The sequence below is a fragment of the Ranitomeya variabilis genome, unplaced genomic scaffold, assembly GCF_051348905.1.
Source record: "Ranitomeya variabilis isolate aRanVar5 unplaced genomic scaffold, aRanVar5.hap1 Scaffold_19, whole genome shotgun sequence".
NCBI classification, from domain to species: Eukaryota; Metazoa; Chordata; class Amphibia; order Anura; family Dendrobatidae; genus Ranitomeya; species Ranitomeya variabilis.
The window spans coordinates 872,794-890,601 of NW_027507974.1; the positions used below are offsets into that span (position 1 = coordinate 872,794).

At 51.1% G+C, this 17,808-nt stretch overlaps 1 long non-coding RNA gene across 1 annotated transcript; it reads left to right on the top strand.

Annotated features, from left to right (window-relative positions):
- The first annotated feature begins 442 nt into the window (after positions 1 to 442).
- On the top strand, positions 443 to 1,853 carry LOC143789334 (uncharacterized). Its single transcript, XR_013219115.1, has 2 exons — positions 443 to 661; positions 832 to 1,853. It is a non-coding gene; the product is annotated as an uncharacterized LOC143789334 (long non-coding RNA).
- The last annotated feature ends 15,955 nt before the right edge of the window (positions 1,854 to 17,808 follow it).

The window sequence follows — 17,808 nt, forward strand, 5'->3', positions numbered from 1 at the left end:
TCTGAGCAGGCTTCTGTGAAGCCACCTCCCTCCCTGCAGGACCCGGATCCGCGCCCATCTTGGATCCGGGTCTGGAGCAGGCAGGGAGGGAGGTAAGACCCTCGCAGCAACGCGATCACATCGCGTTGCTGCGGGGGGCTCAGGGAAGCCCGCAGGGAGCCCCCTCCCTGCGCGATGCTTCCCTGCACCGCCGGCACATCGCGATCATGTTTGATCGCGGTGTGCCGGGGGTTAATGTGCCGGGGGCGGTCCGTGACCGCTCCTGGCACATAGTGCCGGATGTCAGCTGCGATATGCAGCTGACACCCGGCCGCGATCGGCCGCGCTCCCCCCGTGAGCGCGGCCGATCACGTATGACGTACTATTCCGTCCTTGGGAAGTAGGGCCCACCCCACATGGACGGAATAGTACGTCTAATGACAGAAAGGGGTTAAAAAAAAAACAAAAAAACAAGGCTTTCTATGGCCCACTGAATGAGAGGGACAGAGGTGGCACACCCAGGAGTCAAGAGTGGCACACAAGCTGAAAGGGCAATATTACTCTCCCACTGTTTTTTTATGTATTTTTTTTTTTTTTTCAGGGAGACTTTAGAAACCAAATAATATTAAAAAAAAACAAAAAAACAAGGCTTTCTATGGCCCACTGAATGAGAGGGACAGAGGTGGCACACCCAGGAGTCAAGAGTGGCACACAAGCTGAAAGGGCAATATTACTCTCCCAGTTTTTTTATGTTTTTTTTTTTTTTTCAGGGAGACTTTAGAAAACAAATAATATTAAAAAAAAAACAAAAAAACAAGGCTTTCTATGGCCCACTGAATGAGAGGGACAGAGGTGGCACACCCAGGAGTCAAGAGTGGCACACAAGCTGAAAGGGCAATATTACTCTCCCACTGTTTTTTTATGTATTTTTTTTTTATTTTCAGGGAGACTTTAGAAAACAAATAATATTAAAAAAAAAACAAAAAAACAAGGCTTTCTATGGCCCACTGAATGAGAGGGACAGAGGTGGCACACCCAGGAGTCAAGACTGGCACACAAGCTGAAAGGGCAATATTACTCTCCCACTGTTTTTTTATGTATTTTTTTTTTTATTTTCAGGGAGACTTTAGAAAACAAATAATATTAAAAAAAAAACAAAAAAACAAGGCTTTCTATGGCCCACTGAATGAGAGGGACAGAGGTGGCACACCCAGGAGTCAAGAGTGGCACACAAGCTGAAAGGGCAATATTACTCTCCCACTGTTTTTTTATGTATTTATTTTTTTATTTTCAGGGAGACTTTAGAAAACAAATAATATTAAAAAAAAACAAAAAAACAAGGCTTTCTATGGCCCACTGAATGAGAGGGACAGAGGTGGCACACCCAGGAGTCAAGAGTGGCACACAAGCTGAAAGGGCAATATTACTCTCCCACTGTTTTTTTATGTATTTTTTTTTTTTATTTTCAGGGAGACTTTAGAAACCAAATAATAAAAAAAAACAAAAAAACAAGGCTTTCTATGGCCCACTGAATGAGAGGGACAGAGGTGGCACACCCAGGAGTCAAGACTGGCACACAAGCTGAAAGGGCAATATTACTCTCCCACTGTTTTTTTATGTATTTTTTTTTTTATTTTCAGGGAGACTTTAGAAACCAAATAATATTAAAAAAAAACAAAAAAAAAAACAAGGCTTTCTATGGCCCACTGAATGAGAGGGACAGAGGTGGCACACCCAGGAGTCAAGACTGGCACACAAGCTGAAAGGGCAATATTACTCTCCCACTGTTTTTTTATGTATTTTTTTTTTTATTTTCAGGGAGACTTTAGAAACCAAATAATATTAAAAAAAAACAAAAAAACAAGGCTTTCTATGGCCCACTGAATGAGAGGGACAGAGGTGGCACACCCAGGAGTCAAGACTGGCACACAAGCTGAAAGGGCAATATTACTCTCCCACTGTTTTTTTAGGTATTTTTTTTTTTCAGGGAGACTTTAGAAACCAAATAATATTTAAAAAAAATAAAATAAATAAATTGGCATTTCTGCTAGAGTGCCATCCCTGTGTGTGCCATCTCTCACTGAGTGGGCCATAGAAAGCCTATTTATTTTTTCCTTCATTTGTGTTCTAAAATCTACCTCAACACAAAAACACTACATCAATCAGTGGGAGAAAAATATTGGCCTCAGTCAGGGCTTGTGTGCCACTGCTGTGTGTGCTATCTCTCATTCAGTGGGCTATAGAAAGCCTATCTTAATCTCCCACAAAAAAAAAAAAAAACAGGGACTGTCCTACAATTACTATCTCCCCTGCAGTAATCTCAGCCAGGTATGGCAGGCAGCAATAGGAGTGGACTGATGCACAAATTAAATAAAAAGTGTGGACAAACAAAAAAGATAGCTGTGCAGAAAGGAAGGAACAAGAGGATATGTGCTTTGAAAAAAGCAGTTGGTTTCCACAGTGGCGTACACACAGGAATACAGCTATCAGGGAGCCTTCTAGGGCAGCCCAATGAGCTACAGCGCTGAGGGGAAAAAAAAAAAAAATAGCTTCCACTGTCCCTGCACACCGAAGGTGGTGTTGGACAGTGGAAATCGCTGCAGCACAAGCGGTTTGGTGGTTAGTGGACCCTGCCTAACGCTCTCCCTGCTTCTGACGAAGCGGCAGCAACCTCTCCCTAAGCTCAGATCAGCAGCAGTAAGATGGCGGTCGGCGGGAACGCCCCTTTATAGCCCCTGTGACGCCGCAGACAGCAAGCCAATCACTGCAATGCCCTTCTCTAAGATGGTGGGGACCAGGACCTATGTCATCACGCTGCCCACACTCTGCGTTCACCTTCATTGGCTGAGAAATGGCGCTTTTCGCGTCATTGAAACGCGACTTTGGCGCGAAAGTCGCGTACCGCATGGCCGACAAGCACAGGGGTCGGATCGGGTTTCATGAGACGCCGACTTAGCCAAAAGTCGGCGACTTTTGAAAATGATCGACCCGTTTCGCTCAACCCTAGTGTAGGGTGTAGAGTGTAGGGTGTAGCATGTAGGGTGTAGGGTGTAGGGTGTAGCGTGTAGGGTGTAGAGTGTAGCGTGTAGGGTGTACGGTGTAGAGTGTAGGGTATAAGCTGTAGCGTTTAGCGTGTAGAGTGTAGCGTGTAGCGTGTAGGGTGTAGAGTGTAGGGTGTAGAGTGTAGCGTGTAGCGTGTAGGGTGTAGGGTGTAGCGTGTAGGGTGTAGCATGTAGCGTGTAGCGTGTAGCATGCAGAGTAGGGTGTAGGGTGTAGAGTGTAGTGTGTAGAGTGTAGCGTGTAGAGTGTAAAGTGTAGCGTGTAGGGTGTAGCGTGTAGTGTGTAGCGTGTAGCGCGTAGCGTGTAGAGTGTAGGGTATAGAGTGTAGCGTGTAGAGAGTAGGGAGCAGAGTGTAGAGTGTAGCGTGCAGGGTGTAGGGTGTACAGTGTAGGGTGTAGGGTGTAGCGTGTAGCGTGTAGAGTGTAGGGAGTAGAGTGTAGGGTGCAGCGTGTAGGGTGTAGAGTGTAGCGTGTAGCGTGTAGCGTGTAGGGTGTAGCGTGTAGCGTGTAGGGTGTAGCGTGTATCATGTACCGTGTAGCGTGTAGCATGTAGAGTAGGGTGTAGGGTGTAGAGTGTAGCATGTAGGGTGTAGGGTGTAGAGTGTAGGGTGTAGCATGTAGGGTGTAGGGTGTAGGGTGTAGCGTGCAGGGTGTAGAGTGTAGCGTGTAGGGTGTACGGTGTAGAGTGTAGGGTATAAGCTGTAGCGTTTAGCGTGTAGAGTGTAGCGTGTAGCATGTAGCGTGTAGGGTGTAGAGTGTAGGGTGTAGGGTGTAGCATGTAGCGTGTAGCGTGTAGCATGTAGAGTAGGGTGTAGGGTGTAGGGTGTAGAGTGTAGTGTGTAGAGTGTGGAGTGTAGCGTGTAGAGTGTAAAGTGTAGCGTGTAGGGTGTAGCGTGTAGTGTGTAGCGTGTAGCGCGTAGCGTGTAGAGTGTAGGGTATAGAGTGTAGCGTGTAGAGAGTAGGGAGCAGAGTGTAGAGTGTAGCATGTAGGGTGTAGGGTGTACAGTGTAGGGTGTAGGGTGTAGCGTGTAGCGTGTAGAGTGTAGGGAGTAGGGTGTAGGGTGTAGCGTGTAGGGTGTGGAGTGTAGCGTGTAGCGTGTAGGGTGTAGCGTGTAGGGTGTAGCGTGTATCATGTACCGTGTAGCGTGTAGCGTGTAGCATGTAGAGTAGGGTGTAGGGTGTAGAGTGTAGCGTGTAGCGTGTAGTGTGTAGCGTGTAGAGTGTAAAGTGTAGCGTGTAGTGTGTAGTGTGTAGCGTGTAGCGCGTAGCGTGTAGAGTGTAGGGTATAGAGTGTAGCGTGTAGAGAGTAGGGAGTAGAGTGTAGAGTGTAGCGTGTAGGGTGTAGAGTGTAGCGAGTAGCGTGTAGTGTGTAGGGTGTAGGGTGTAGAGTGTAGGGTGTAGCGTGTAGGGTGTAGAGTGTAGCGTGTAGGGTGTAGCGTGTAGCGTGCAGGGTGTAGAGTGTAGCGTGTAGAGAGTAGGGAGCAGAGTGTAGAGTGTAGCGTGCAGGGTGTAGGGTGTACAGTGTAGGGTGTAGGGTGTAGCGTGTAGCGTGTAGAGTGTAGGGAGTAGGGTGTAGGGTGTAGCGTGTAGGGTGTTGAGTGTAGCGTGTAGCGTGTAGCGTGTAGGGTGTAGCGTGTAGCGTGTAGGGTGTAGCGTGTATCATGTACCGTGTAGCGTGTAGCATGTAGAGTAGGGTGTAGGGTGTAGAGTGTAGCATGTAGGGTGTAGGGTGTAGAGTGTAGGGTGTAGCATGTAGGGTGTAGGGTGTAGGGTGTAGCGTGCAGGGTGTAGAGTGTAGCGTGTAGGGTGTACGGTGTAGAGTGTAGGGTTTAAGCTGTAGCGTTTAGCGTGTAGAGTGTAGCGTGTAGCGTGTAGCGTGTAGGGTGTAGAGTGTAGGGTGTAGGGTGTAGCATGTAGCGTGTAGCGTGTAGCATGTAGAGTAGGGTGTAGGGTGTAGGGTGTAGAGTGTAGTGTGTAGAGTGTGGAGTGTAGCGTGTAGAGTGTAAAGTGTAGCGTGTAGGGTGTAGCGTGTAGTGTGTAGCGTGTAGCGCGTAGCGTGTAGAGTGTAGGGTATAGAGTGTAGCGTGTAGAGAGTAGGGAGCAGAGTGTAGAGTGTAGCATGTAGGGTGTAGGGTGTACAGTGTAGGGTGTAGGGTGTAGCGTGTAGCGTGTAGAGTGTAGGGAGTAGGGTGTAGGGTGTAGCGTGTAGGGTGTGGAGTGTAGCGTGTAGCGTGTAGGGTGTAGCGTGTAGCGTGTAGGGTGTAGCGTGTATCATGTACCGTGTAGCGTGTAGCATGTAGAGTAGGGTGTAGGGTGTAGAGTGTAGCGTGTAGCGTGTAGTGTGTAGCGTGTAGAGTGTAAAGTGTAGCGTGTAGTGTGTAGTGTGTAGCGTGTAGCGCGTAGCGTGTAGAGTGTAGGGTATAGAGTGTAGCGTGTAGAGAGTAGGGAGTAGAGTGTAGAGTGTAGCGTGTAGGGTGTAGAGTGTAGCGAGTAGCGTGTAGTGTGTAGGGTGTAGGGTGTAGAGTGTAGGGTGTAGCGTGTAGGGTGTAGAGTGTAGCGTGTAGGGTGAAGCATGTACGGTGTAGGGTGTCGGGTATAGCGTGTAGGGTGTAGGGTGTAGAGTGTAGCGTGTAGCGTGTATGGTGTAGAGTGTAGCGTGTAGGGTGTAGAGTGTAGCGTGTTGCGTGTAGGGTGTAGAGTGTAGCGTGTAGCGTGTAGAGTGTAGAGTGTAGCGTGTAGCGTGTAGAGTGTAGCGGGTAGGGTGTAGAGTGTAGCGAGTAGCGTGTAGGGTGTAGGGTGTAGAGTGTAGGGTGTAGCGTGTAGGGTGTAGAGTGTAGCGTGTAGGGTGTAGGGTGTAGGGTGTAGAGTGTAGCGTGTAGGGTGTAGCGTGTAGCATGTAGCGTGTAGCGTGTAGCATGTAGAGTGTAGCGTGTAGGGTGTAGAGTGTAGCGTGTAGGGTGTAGCGTGTAGCGTGTAGCGTGCAGGGTGTAGAGTGTAGCGTATATCGTGTAGGGTGTAGAGTGTAGGGTGTAGCATGTAGCGTGTAGAGTGTAGCGTGTAGGGTGTAGGGTGTACAGTGTAGGGTGTAGCGTGTAGCATGTAGGGTGTAGGGTGTAGCGTGTAGCGTGTACCGTGTAGCGTATAGAGTGCAGCGTGTAGGGTGTAGAGTGTAGCGTGTAGTGTGTAGCGTGTAGGGTGTAGGGTGTAGCGTGTAGGGTGTAGAGTGTAGCGTGTAGGGTGTAGAGTGTAACATGTAGCGTGTAGGGTGTAGGGCGTAGCGTGTAGCGTGTACCGTGTAGCGTGTAGAGTGTAGTGTGTAGGGTGTAGAGTGTAGCGTGTAGGGTGTAGAGTGTAGCGTGTAGCGTGTAGCGTGTAGAGTGTAGCGTGTAGGGTGTAGCGTGTAGAGTGTAGTGTGTGGCGTGCAGGGCGTAGGGTGTAGCGTGTAGGGTGTAGGGTGTAGAGTGTAGGGTGTAGCATGTAGGGTGTAGGGTGTAGGGTGTAGCGTGTAGGGTGTAGAGTGTAGCGTGTAGGGTGTACGTTGTAGAGTGTAGGGTATAAGCTGTAGTGTTTAGCGTGTAGAGTGTAGCGTGTAGCGTGTAGGGTGTAGAGTGTAGGGTGTAGAGTGTAGCGTGTAGCGTGTAGCGTGTAGGGTGTAGGGTGTAGCGTGTAGGGTGTAGCATGTAGCGTGTAGCGTGTAGCATGTAGAGTAGGGTGTAGGGTGTAGAGTGTAGTGTGTAGAGTGTAGCGTGTAGAGTGTAAAGTGTAGCGTGTAGGGTGTAGCGTGTAGTGTGTACCGTGTAGCGCGTAGCGTGTAGAGTGTAGGGTATAGAGTGTATCGTGTAGAGAGTAGGGAGCAGAGTGTAGAGTGTAGCGTGCAGGGTGTAGGGTGTACAGTGTAGGGTGTAGGGTGTAGCGTGTAGCGTGTAGAGTGTAGGGAGTAGGGTGTAGGGTGCAGCGTGTAGGGTGTAGAGTGTAGCGTGTAGCGTGTAGCGTGTAGGGTGTAGCGTGTAGCGTGTAGGGTGTAGCGTGTATCATGTACCGTGTAGCGTGTAGCATGTGGAGTAGGGTGTAGGGTGTAGAGTGTAGCATGTAGGGTGTAGGGTGTAGAGTGTAGGGTGTAGCATGTAGGGTGTAGGGTGTAGCGTGCAGGGTGTAGAGTGTAGCGTGTAGGGTGTACGGTGTAGAGTGTAGGGTATAAGCTGTAGCGTTTAGCGTGTAGAGTGTAGCGTGTAGCGTGTAGGGTGTAGAGTGTAGGGTGTAGGGTGTAGCATGTAGCGTGTAGCATGTAGCATGTAGAGTAGGGTGTAGGGTGTAGGGTGTAGAGTGTAGTGTGTAGAGTGTGGAGTGTAGCGTGTAGAGTGTAAAGTGTAGCGTGTAGGGTGTAGCGTGTAGTGTGTAGCGTGTAGCGCGTAGCGTGTAGAGTGTAGGGTATAGAGTGTAGCGTGTAGAGAGTAGGGAGCAGAGTGTAGAGTGTAGCATGTAGGGTGTAGGGTGTACAGTGTAGGGTGTAGGGTGTAGCGTGTAGCGTGTAGGGAGTAGGGTGTATCATGTACCGTGTAGCGTGTAGCATGTAGAGTAGGGTGTAGGGTGTAGAGTGTAGCGTGTAGCGTGTAGTGTGTAGCGTGTAGAGTGTAAAGTGTAGCGTGTAGTGTGTAGTGTGTAGCGTGTAGCGCGTAGCGTGTAGAGTGTAGGGTATAGAGTGTAGCGTGTAGAGAGTAGGGAGTAGAGTGTAGAGTGTAGCGTGTAGGGTGTAGAGTGTAGCGAGTAGCGTGTAGTGTGTAGGGTGTAGGGTGTAGAGTGTAGGGTGTAGCGTGTAGGGTGTAGAGTGTAGCGTGTAGGGTGTAGCGTGTAGCGTGCAGGGTGTAGAGTGTAGCGTGTAGAGAGTAGGGAGCAGAGTGTAGAGTGTAGCGTGCAGGGTGTAGGGTGTACAGTGTAGGGTGTAGGGTGTAGCGTGTAGCGTGTAGAGTGTAGGGAGTAGGGTGTAGGGTGTAGCGTGTAGGGTGTAGAGTGTAGCGTGTAGCGTGTAGCGTGTAGGGTGTAGCGTGTAGCGTGTAGGGTGTAGCGTGTATCATGTACCGTGTAGCGTGTAGCATGTAGAGTAGGGTGTAGGGTGTAGAGTGTAGCATGTAGGGTGTAGGGTGTAGAGTGTAGGGTGTAGCATGTAGGGTGTAGGGTGTAGCGTGCAGGGTGTAGAGTGTAGCGTGTAGGGTGTACGGTGTAGAGTGTTGGGTATAAGCTGTAGCGTTTAGCGTGTAGAGTGTAGCGTGTAGCGTGTAGCGTGTAGGGTGTAGAGTGTAGGGTGTAGGGTGTAGCATGTAGCGTGTAGCGTGTAGCATGTAGAGTAGGGTGTAGGGTGTAGGGTGTAGAGTGTAGTGTGTAGAGTGTGGAGTGTAGCGTGTAGAGTGTAAAGTGTAGCGTGTAGGGTGTAGCGTGTAGTGTGTAGCGCGTAGCGTGTAGAGTGTAGGGTATAGAGTGTAGCGTGTAGAGAGTAGGGAGCAGAGTGTAGAGTGTAGCATGTAGGGTGTAGGGTGTACAGTGTAGGGTGTAGGGTGTAGCGTGTAGCGTGTAGAGTGTAGGGAGTAGGGTGTAGGGTGTAGCGTGTAGGGTGTGGAGTGTAGCGTGTAGCGTGTAGGGTGTAGCGTGTAGCGTGTAGGGTGTAGCGTGTATCATGTACCGTGTAGCGTGTAGCATTTAGAGTAGGGTGTAGGGTGTAGAGTGTAGCGTGTAGCGCGTAGCGTGTAGAGTGTAGGGTATAGAGTGTAGCGTGTAGAGAGTAGGGAGTAGAGTGTAGAGTGTAGCGTGTAGGGTGTAGAGTGTAGCGAGTAGCGTGTAGTGTGTAGGGTGTAGGGTGTAGAGTGTAGGGTGTAGCGTGTAGGGTGTAGAGTGTAGCGTGTAGGGTGTAGCGTGTAGCGTGCAGGGTGTAGAGTGTAGCGTATAGCGTGTAGGGTGTAGGGTGTAGAGTGTAGGGTGTAGCGTGTAGAGTGTAGCGTGTAGCGTGTAGGGTGTAGGGTGTACAGTGTAGGGTGTAGCGTGTAGAGTGTAGTGTGTGGCGTGCAGGGCATAGGGTGTAGCGTGTAGGGTGTAGGGTGTAGAGTGTAGGGTGTAGCATGTAGGGTGTAGGGTGTAGGGTGTTGCGTGTAGGGTGTAGAGTGTAGCGTGTAGGGTGTAGCGTGTAGAGTGTAGCGTGTAGCTTGTAGGGTGGAGAGTGTAGAGTGTAGGGTGTAGCGTGTAGGGTGTAGAGTGTAGCGTGTAGGGTGTAGAGTGTAGCGTGTAGGGTGTAGAGTGTAGCATGTAGCGTGTAGGGTGTAGAGTGTAGAGTGTAGCGTGTAGGGTGAAGCATGTAGGGTGTAGGGTGTCGGGTATAGAGTGTAGGGTGTAGGGTGTAGAGTGTAGGGTGTAGCGTGTATGGTGTAGAGTGTAGCGTGTAGCGTGTAGAGTGTAGCGTGTAGGGTGTAGGGTGTAGCGTGTAGCGTGCAGAGTGTAGCGTGTAGGGTGTAGAGTGTAGCGTGTTGCGTGTAGGGTGTAGAGTGTAGCGTGTAGCGTGTAGAGTGTAGAGTGTAGCGTGTAGCGTGTAGAGTGTAGCGGGTAGGGTGTAGAGTGTAGCGAGTAGCGTGTAGGGTGTAGGGTGTAGAGTGTAGGGTGTAGCGTGTAGGGTGTAGAGTGTAGCGTGTAGGGTGTAGGGTGTAGGGTGTAGAGTGTAGCGTGTAGGGTGTAGCGTGTAGCATGTAGCGTGTAGCGTGTAGCATGTAGAGTGTAGCGTGTAGGGTGTAGAGTGTAGCGTGTAGGGTGTAGCGTGTAGCGTGTAGCGTGCAGGGTGTAGAGTGTAGCGTATAGCGTGTAGGGTGTAGAGTGTAGGGTGTAGCATGTAGCGTGTAGAGTGTAGCGTGTAGAGTGTAGGGTGTAGTGTGTAGGGTGTAGCGTGTAGCGTGTACCGTGTAGCGTATAGAGTGCAGCGTGTAGGGTGTAGAGTGTAGCGTGTAGTGTGTAGCGTGTAGGGTGTAGGGTGTAGCGTGTAGGGTGTAGAGTGTAGCGTGTAGGGTGTAGAGTGTAACATGTAGCATGTAGGGTGTAGGGCGTAGCGTGTAGCGTGTACCGTGTAGCGTGTAGAGTGTAGTGTGTAGGGTGTAGAGTGTAGCGTGTAGGGTGTAGAGTGTAGCGTGTAGCGTGTAGCGTGTAGAGTGTAGCGTGTAGGGTGTAGCGTGTAGAGTGTAGTGTGTGGCGTGCAGGGCGTAGGGTGTAGCGTGTAGGGTGTAGGGTGTAGAGTGTAGGGTGTAGCATGTAGGGTGTAGGGTGTAGGGTGTAGAGTGTAGGGTGTAGAGTGTAACGTGTAGGGTGTACGGTGTAGAGTGTAGGGTATAAGCTGTAGCGTTTAGCGTGTAGAGTGTAGCGTGTAGCGTGTAGCGTGTAGGGTGTAGAGTGTAGGGTGTAGAGTGTAGCGTGTAGCGTGTAGCGTGTAGGGTGTAGGGTGTAGCGTGTAGGGTGTAGCATGTAGCGTGTAGCGTGTAGCATGTAGAGTAGGGTGTAGGGTGTAGAGTGTAGTGTGTAGAGTGTAGAGTGTAGCGTGTAGAGTGTAAAGTGTAGCGTGTAGGGTGTAGCGTGTAGTGTGTAGCGTGTAGCGCGTAGCGTGTAGAGTGTAGGGTATAGAGTGTAGCGTGTAGAGAGTAGGGAGCAGAGTGTAGAGTGTAGCGTGCAGGGTGTAGGGTGTACAGTGTAGGGTGTAGGGTGTAGCGTGTAGCGTGTAGAGTGTAGGGAGTAGGGTGTAGGGTGTAGCGTGTAGGGTGTAGAGTGTAGCGTGTAGCGTGTAGGGTGTAGCGTGTAGCGTGTAGGGTGTAGCGTGTATCATGTACCGTGTAGCGTGTAGCATGTAGAGTAGGGTGTAGGGTGTAGAGTGTAGCATGTAGGGTGTAGGGTGTAGAGTGTAGGGTGTAGCATGTAGGGTGTAGGGTGTAGGGTGTAGCGTGCAGGGTGTAGAGTGTAGCGTGTAGGGTGTACGGTGTAGAGTGTAGGGTATAAGCTGTAGCGTTTAGCGTGTAGAGTGTAGCGTGTAGCGTGTAGCGTGTAGGGTGTAGAGTGTAGGGTGTAGAGGGTAGCGTGTAGCGTGTAGGGTGTAGGGTGAAGCGTGTAGGGTGTAGCATGTAGCGTCTAGCGTGTAGCATGTAGAGTAGGGTGTAGGGTGTAGGGTGTAGAGTGTAGTGTGTAGAGTGTGGAGCGTAGCGTGTAGAGTGTAAAGTGTAGCGTGTAGGGTGTAGTGTGTAGTGTGTAGCGTGTAGCGCGTAGCGTGTAGAGTGTAGGGTATAGAGTGTAGCGTGTAGAGAGTAGGGAGCAGAGTGTAGAGTGTAGCATGTAGGGTGTACGGTGTACAGTGTAGGGTGTAGGGTGTAGCGTGTAGCGTGTAGAGTGTAGGGAGTAGGGTGTAGGGTGTAGCGTGTAGGGTGTGGAGTGTAGCGTGTATCGTGTAGGGTGTAGCGTGTAGCGTGTAGGGTGTAGCGTGTATCATGTACCGTGTAGCGTGTAGCATGTAGAGTAGGGTGTAGGGTGTAGAGTGTAGCGTGTAGCGTGTAGTGTGTAGCGTGTAGAGTGTAAAGTGTAGCGTGTAGTGTGTAGTGTGTAGCGTGTAGCGCGTAGCGTGTAGAGTGTAGGGTATAGAGTGTAGCGTGTAGAGAGTAGGGAGTAGAGTGTAGAGTGTAGCGTGTAGGGTGTAGAGTGTAGCGAGTAGCGTGTAGTGTGTAGGGTGTAGGGTGTAGAGTGTAGGGTGTAGCGTGTAGGGTGTAGAGTGTAGCGTGTAGGGTGAAGCATGTAGAGTGTAGGGTGTCGGGTATAGCGTGTAGGGTGTAGGGTGTAGAGTGTAGCGTGTAGCGTGTATGGTGTAGAGTGTAGCGTGTAGGGTGTAGAGTGTAGCGTGTAGTGTGTAGCGTGTAGGGTGTAGGGTGTAGCGTGTAGGGTGTAGAGTGTAGCGTGTAGGGTGTAGAGTGTAACATGTAGCGTGTAGGGTGTAGGGCGTAGCGTGTAGCGTGTACCGTGTAGCGTGTAGAGTGTAGTGTGTAGGGTGTAGAGTGTAGCGTGTAGCGTGTAGCGTGTAGAGTGTAGCGTGTAGGGTGTAGCGTGTAGAGTGTAGTGTGTGGCGTGCAGGGCGTAGGGTGTAGCGTGTAGGGTGTAGGGTGTAGAGTGTAGGGTGTAGCATGTAGGGTGTAGGGTGTAGGGTGTAGCGTGTAGGGTGTAGAGTGTAACGTGTAGGGTGTACGGTGTAGAGTGTAGGGTATAAGCTGTAGCGTTTAGCGTGTAGAGTGTAGCGTGTAGCGTGTAGCGTGTAGCGTGTAGGGTGTAGAGTGTAGGGTGTAGAGTGTAGCGTGTAGCGTGTAGGGTGTAGCGTGTAGGGTGTAGCATGTAGCGTGTAGCGTGTAGCATGTAGAGTAGGGTGTAGGGTGTAGAGTGTAGTGTGTAGAGTGTAGCGTGTAGAGTGTAAAGTGTAGCGTGTAGGGTGTAGCGCGTAGCGTGTAGAGTGTAGGGTATAGAGTGTAGCGTGTAGAGAGTAGGGAGCAGAGTGTAGAGTGTAGCGTGCAGGGTGTAGGGTGTACAGTGTAGGGTGTAGGGTGTAGCGTGTAGCGTGTAGAGTGTAGGGTGTAGGGTGTAGCGTGTAGGGTGTAGAGTGTAGCGTGTAGCGTGTAGGGTGTAGCGTGTAGCGTGTAGGGTGTAGCGTGTATCATGTACCGTGTAGCGTGTAGCATGTAGAGTAGGGTGTAGGGTGTAGAGTGTAGCATGTAGGGTGTAGGGTGTAGAGTGTAGGGTGTAGCATGTAGGGTGTAGGGTGTAGGGTGTAGCGTGCAGGGTGTAGAGTGTAGCGTGTAGGGTGTACGGTGTAGAGTGTAGGGTATAAGCTGTAGCGTTTAGCGTGTAGAGTGTAGCGTGTAGCGTGTAGCGTGTAGGGTGTAGAGTGTAGGGTGTAGAGTGTAGCGTGTAGCGTGTAGCGTGTAGGGTGTAGGGTGAAGCGTGTAGGGTGTAGCATGTAGCGTGTAGCGTGTAGCATGTAGAGTAGGGTGTAGGGTGTAGGGTGTAGAGTGTAGTGTGTAGAGTGTGGAGTGTAGCGTGTAGAGTGTAAAGTGTAGCGTGTAGGGTGTAGCGTGTAGTGTGTAGCGTGTAGCGCGTAGCGTGTAGAGTGTAGGGTATAGAGTGTAGCGTGTAGAGAGTAGGGAGCAGAGTGTAGAGTGTAGCATGTAGGGTGTAGGGTGTACAGTGTAGAGTGTAGGGTGTAGCGTGTAGCGTGTAGAGTGTAGGGAGTAGGGTGTAGGGTGTAGCGTGTAGGGTGTGGAGTGTAGCGTGTAGCGTGTAGGGTGTAGCGTGTAGCGTGTAGGGTGTAGCGTGTATCATGTACCGTGTAGCGTGTAGCATGTAGAGTAGGGTGTAGGGTGTAGAGTGTAGCGTGTAGCGTGTAGTGTGTAGCGTGTAGAGTGTAAAGTGTAGCGTGTAGTGTGTAGTGTGTAGCGTGTAGCGCGTAGCGTGTAGAGTGTAGGGTATAGAGTGTAGCGTGTAGAGAGTAGGGAGTAGAGTGTAGAGTGTAGCGTGTAGGGTGTAGAGTGTAGCGAGTAGCGTGTAGTGTGTAGGGTGTAGGGTGTAGAGTGTAGGGTGTAGCGTGTAGGGTGTAGAGTGTAGCGTGTAGGGTGAAGCATGTAGGGTGTAGGGTGTCGGGTATAGCATGTAGGGTGTAGGGTGTAGAGTGTAGCGTGTAGCGTGTATGGTGTAGAGTGTAGCGTGTAGGGTGTAGAGTGTAGCGTGTTGCGTGTAGGGTGTAGAGTGTAGCGTGTAGCGTGTAGAGTGTAGAGTGTAGCGTGTAGCGTGTAGAGTGTAGCGGGTAGGGTGTAGAGTGTAGCGAGTAGCGTGTAGGGTGTAGGGTGTAGAGTGTAGGGTGTAGCGTGTAGGGTGTAGAGTGTAGCGTGTAGGGTGTAGGGTGTAGGGTGTAGAGTGTAGCGTGTAGGGTGTAGCGTGTAGCATGTAGCGTGTAGCGTGTAGCATGTAGAGTGTAGCGTGTAGGGTGTAGAGTGTAGCGTGTAGGGTGTAGCGTGTAGCGTGTAGCGTGCAGGGTGTAGAGTGTAGCGTATATCGTGTAGGGTGTAGAGTGTAGGGTGTAGCATGTAGCGTGTAGAGTGTAGCGTGTAGGGTGTAGGGTGTACAGTGTAGGGTGTAGCGTGTAGCATGTAGGGTGTAGGGTGTAGCGTGTAGCGTGTACCGTGTAGCGTATAGAGTGCAGCGTGTAGGGTGTAGAGTGTAGCGTGTAGTGTGTAGCGTGTAGGGTGTAGGGTGTAGCGTGTAGGGTGTAGAGTGTAGCGTGTAGGGTGTAGAGTGTAACATGTAGCGTGTAGGGTGTAGGGCGTAGCGTGTAGCGTGTACCGTGTAGCGTGTAGAGTGTAGTGTGTAGGGTGTAGAGTGTAGCGTGTAGGGTGTAGAGTGTAGCGTGTAGCGTGTAGCGTGTAGAGTGTAGCGTGTAGGGTGTAGCGTGTAGAGTGTAGTGTGTGGCGTGCAGGGCGTAGGGTGTAGCGTGTAGGGTGTAGGGTGTAGAGTGTAGGGTGTAGCATGTAGGGTGTAGGGTGTAGGGTGTAGCGTGTAGGGTGTAGAGTGTAGCGTGTAGGGTGTACGTTGTAGAGTGTAGGGTATAAGCTGTAGTGTTTAGCGTGTAGAGTGTAGCGTGTAGCGTGTAGGGTGTAGAGTGTAGGGTGTAGAGTGTAGCGTGTAGCGTGTAGCGTGTAGGGTGTAGGGTGTAGCGTGTAGGGTGTAGCATGTAGCGTGTAGCGTGTAGCATGTAGAGTAGGGTGTAGGGTGTAGAGTGTAGTGTGTAGAGTGTAGCGTGTAGAGTGTAAAGTGTAGCGTGTAGGGTGTAGCGTGTAGTGTGTAGCGTGTAGCGCGTAGCGTGTAGAGTGTAGGGTATAGAGTGTATCGTGTAGAGAGTAGGGAGCAGAGTGTAGAGTGTAGCGTGCAGGGTGTAGGGTGTACAGTGTAGGGTGTAGGGTGTAGCGTGTAGCGTGTAGAGTGTAGGGAGTATGGTGTAGGGTGCAGCGTGTAGGGTGTAGAGTGTAGCGTGTAGCGTGTAGCGTGTAGGGTGTAGCGTGTAGCGTGTAGGGTGTAGCGTGTATCATGTACCGTGTAGCGTGTAGCATGTGGAGTAGGGTGTAGGGTGTAGAGTGTAGCATGTAGGGTGTAGGGTGTAGAGTGTAGGGTGTAGCATGTAGGGTGTAGGGTGTAGCGTGCAGGGTGTAGAGTGTAGCGTGTAGGGTGTACGGTGTAGAGTGTAGGGTATAAGCTGTAGCGTTTAGCGTGTAGAGTGTAGCGTGTAGCGTGTAGCGTGTAGGGTGTAGAGTGTAGGGTGTAGGGTGTAGCATGTAGCGTGTAGCATGTAGCATGTAGAGTAGGGTGTAGGGTGTAGGGTGTAGAGTGTAGTGTGTAGAGTGTGGAGTGTAGCGTGTAGAGTGTAAAGTGTAGCGTGTAGGGTGTAGCGTGTAGTGTGTAGCGTGTAGCGCGTAGCGTGTAGAGTGTAGGGTATAGAGTGTAGCGTGTAGAGAGTAGGGAGCAGAGTGTAGAGTGTAGCATGTAGGGTGTAGGGTGTACAGTGTAGGGTGTAGGGTGTAGCGTGTAGCGTGTAGAGTGTAGGGAGTAGGGTGTATCATGTACCGTGTAGCGTGTAGCATGTAGAGTAGGGTGTAGGGTGTAGAGTGTAGCGTGTAGCGTGTAGTGTGTAGCGTGTAGAGTGTAAAGTGTAGCGTGTAGTGTGTAGTGTGTAGCGTGTAGCGCGTAGCGTGTAGAGTGTAGGGTATAGAGTGTAGCGTGTAGAGAGTAGGGAGTAGAGTGTAGAGTGTAGCGTGTAGGGTGTAGAGTGTAGCGAGTAGCGTGTAGTGTGTAGGGTGTAGGGTGTAGAGTGTAGGGTGTAGCGTGTAGGGTGTAGAGTGTAGCGTGTAGGGTGTAGCGTGTAGCGTGCAGGGTGTAGAGTGTAGCGTGTAGAGAGTAGGGAGCAGAGTGTAGAGTGTAGCGTGCAGGGTGTAGGGTGTACAGTGTAGGGTGTAGGGTGTAGCGTGTAGCGTGTAGAGTGTAGGGAGTAGGGTGTAGGGTGTAGCGTGTAGGGTGTAGAGTGTAGCGTGTAGCGTGTAGCGTGTAGGGTGTAGCGTGTAGCGTGTAGGGTGTAGCGTGTATCATGTACCGTGTAGCGTGTAGCATGTAGAGTAGGGTGTAGGGTGTAGAGTGTAGCATGTAGGGTGTAGGGTGTAGAGTGTAGGGTGTAGCATGTAGGGTGTAGGGTGTAGCGTGCAGGGTGTAGAGTGTAGCGTGTAGGGTGTACGGTGTAGAGTGTAGGGTATAAGCTGTAGCGTTTAGCGTGTAGAGTGTAGCGTGTAGCGTGTAGCGTGTAGGGTGTAGAGTGTAGGGTGTAGGGTGTAGCATGTAGCGTGTAGCGTGTAGCATGTAGAGTAGGGTGTAGGGTGTAGGGTGTAGAGTGTAGTGTGTAGAGTGTGGAGTGTAGCGTGTAGAGTGTAAAGTGTAGCGTGTAGGGTGTAGCGTGTAGTGTGTAGCGTGTAGCGCGTAGCGTGTAGAGTGTAGGGTATAGAGTGTAGCGTGTAGAGAGTAGGGAGCAGAGTGTAGAGTGTAGCATGTAGGGTGTAGGGTGTACAGTGTAGGGTGTAGGGTGTAGCGTGTAGCGTGTAGAGTGTAGGGAGTAGGGTGTAGGGTGTAGCGTGTAGGGTGTGGAGTGTAGCGTGTAGCGTGTAGGGTGTAGCGTGTAGCGTGTAGGGTGTAGCGTGTATCATGTACCGTGTAGCGTGTAGCATGTAGAGTAGGGTGTAGGGTGTAGAGTGTAGCGTGTAGCGTGTAGTGTGTAGCGTGTAGAGTGTAAAGTGTAGCGTGTAGTGTGTAGTGTGTAGCGTGTAGCGTGTAGGGTGTAGGGTGTACAGTGTAGGGTGTAGCGTGTAGAGTGTAGTGTGTGGCGTGCAGGGCATAGGGTGTAGCGTGTAGGGTGTAGGGTGTAGAGTGTAGGGTGTAGCATGTAGGGTGTAGGGTGTAGGGTGTTGCGTGTAGGGTGTAGAGTGTAGCGTGTAGGGTGTAGCGTGTAGAGTGTAGCGTGTAGCGTGTAGGGTGGAGAGTGTAGAGTGTAGGGTGTAGCGTGTAGGGTGTAGAGTGTAGCGTGTAGGGTGTAGAGTGTAGCGTGTAGCGTGCAGGGTGTAGAGTGTAGCGTATAGCGTGTAGGGTGTAGGATGTAGAGTGTAGCGTGTAGGGTGTAGAGTGTAGAGTGTAGCATGTAGCGTGTAGGGTGTAGAGTGTAGAGTGTAGCGTGTAGGGTGAAGCATGTAGGGTGTAGGGTGTCGGGTATAGAGTGTAGGGTGTAGGGTGTAGAGTGTAGCGTGCAGAGTGTAGCGTGTAGGGTGTAGAGTGTAGCGTGTTGCGTGTAGGGTGTAGAGTGTAGCGTGTAGCGTGTAGAGTGTAGAGTGTAGCGTGTAGCGTGTAGAGTGTAGCGGGTAGGGTGTAGAGTGTAGCGAGTAGCGTGTAGGGTGTAGGGTGTAGAGTGTAGGGTGTAGCGTGTAGGGTGTAGAGTGTAGCGTGTAGGGTGTAGGGTGTAGGGTGTAGAGTGTAGCGTGTAGGGTGTAGCGTGTAGCATGTAGCGTGTAGCGTGTAGCATGTAGAGTGTAGCGTGTTGTGTGTAGAGTGTAGCGTGTAGGGTGTAGCGTGTAGCGTGTAGCGTGCAGGGTGTAGAGTGTAGCGTATAGCGTGTAGGGTGTAGAGTGTAGGGTGTAGCATGTAG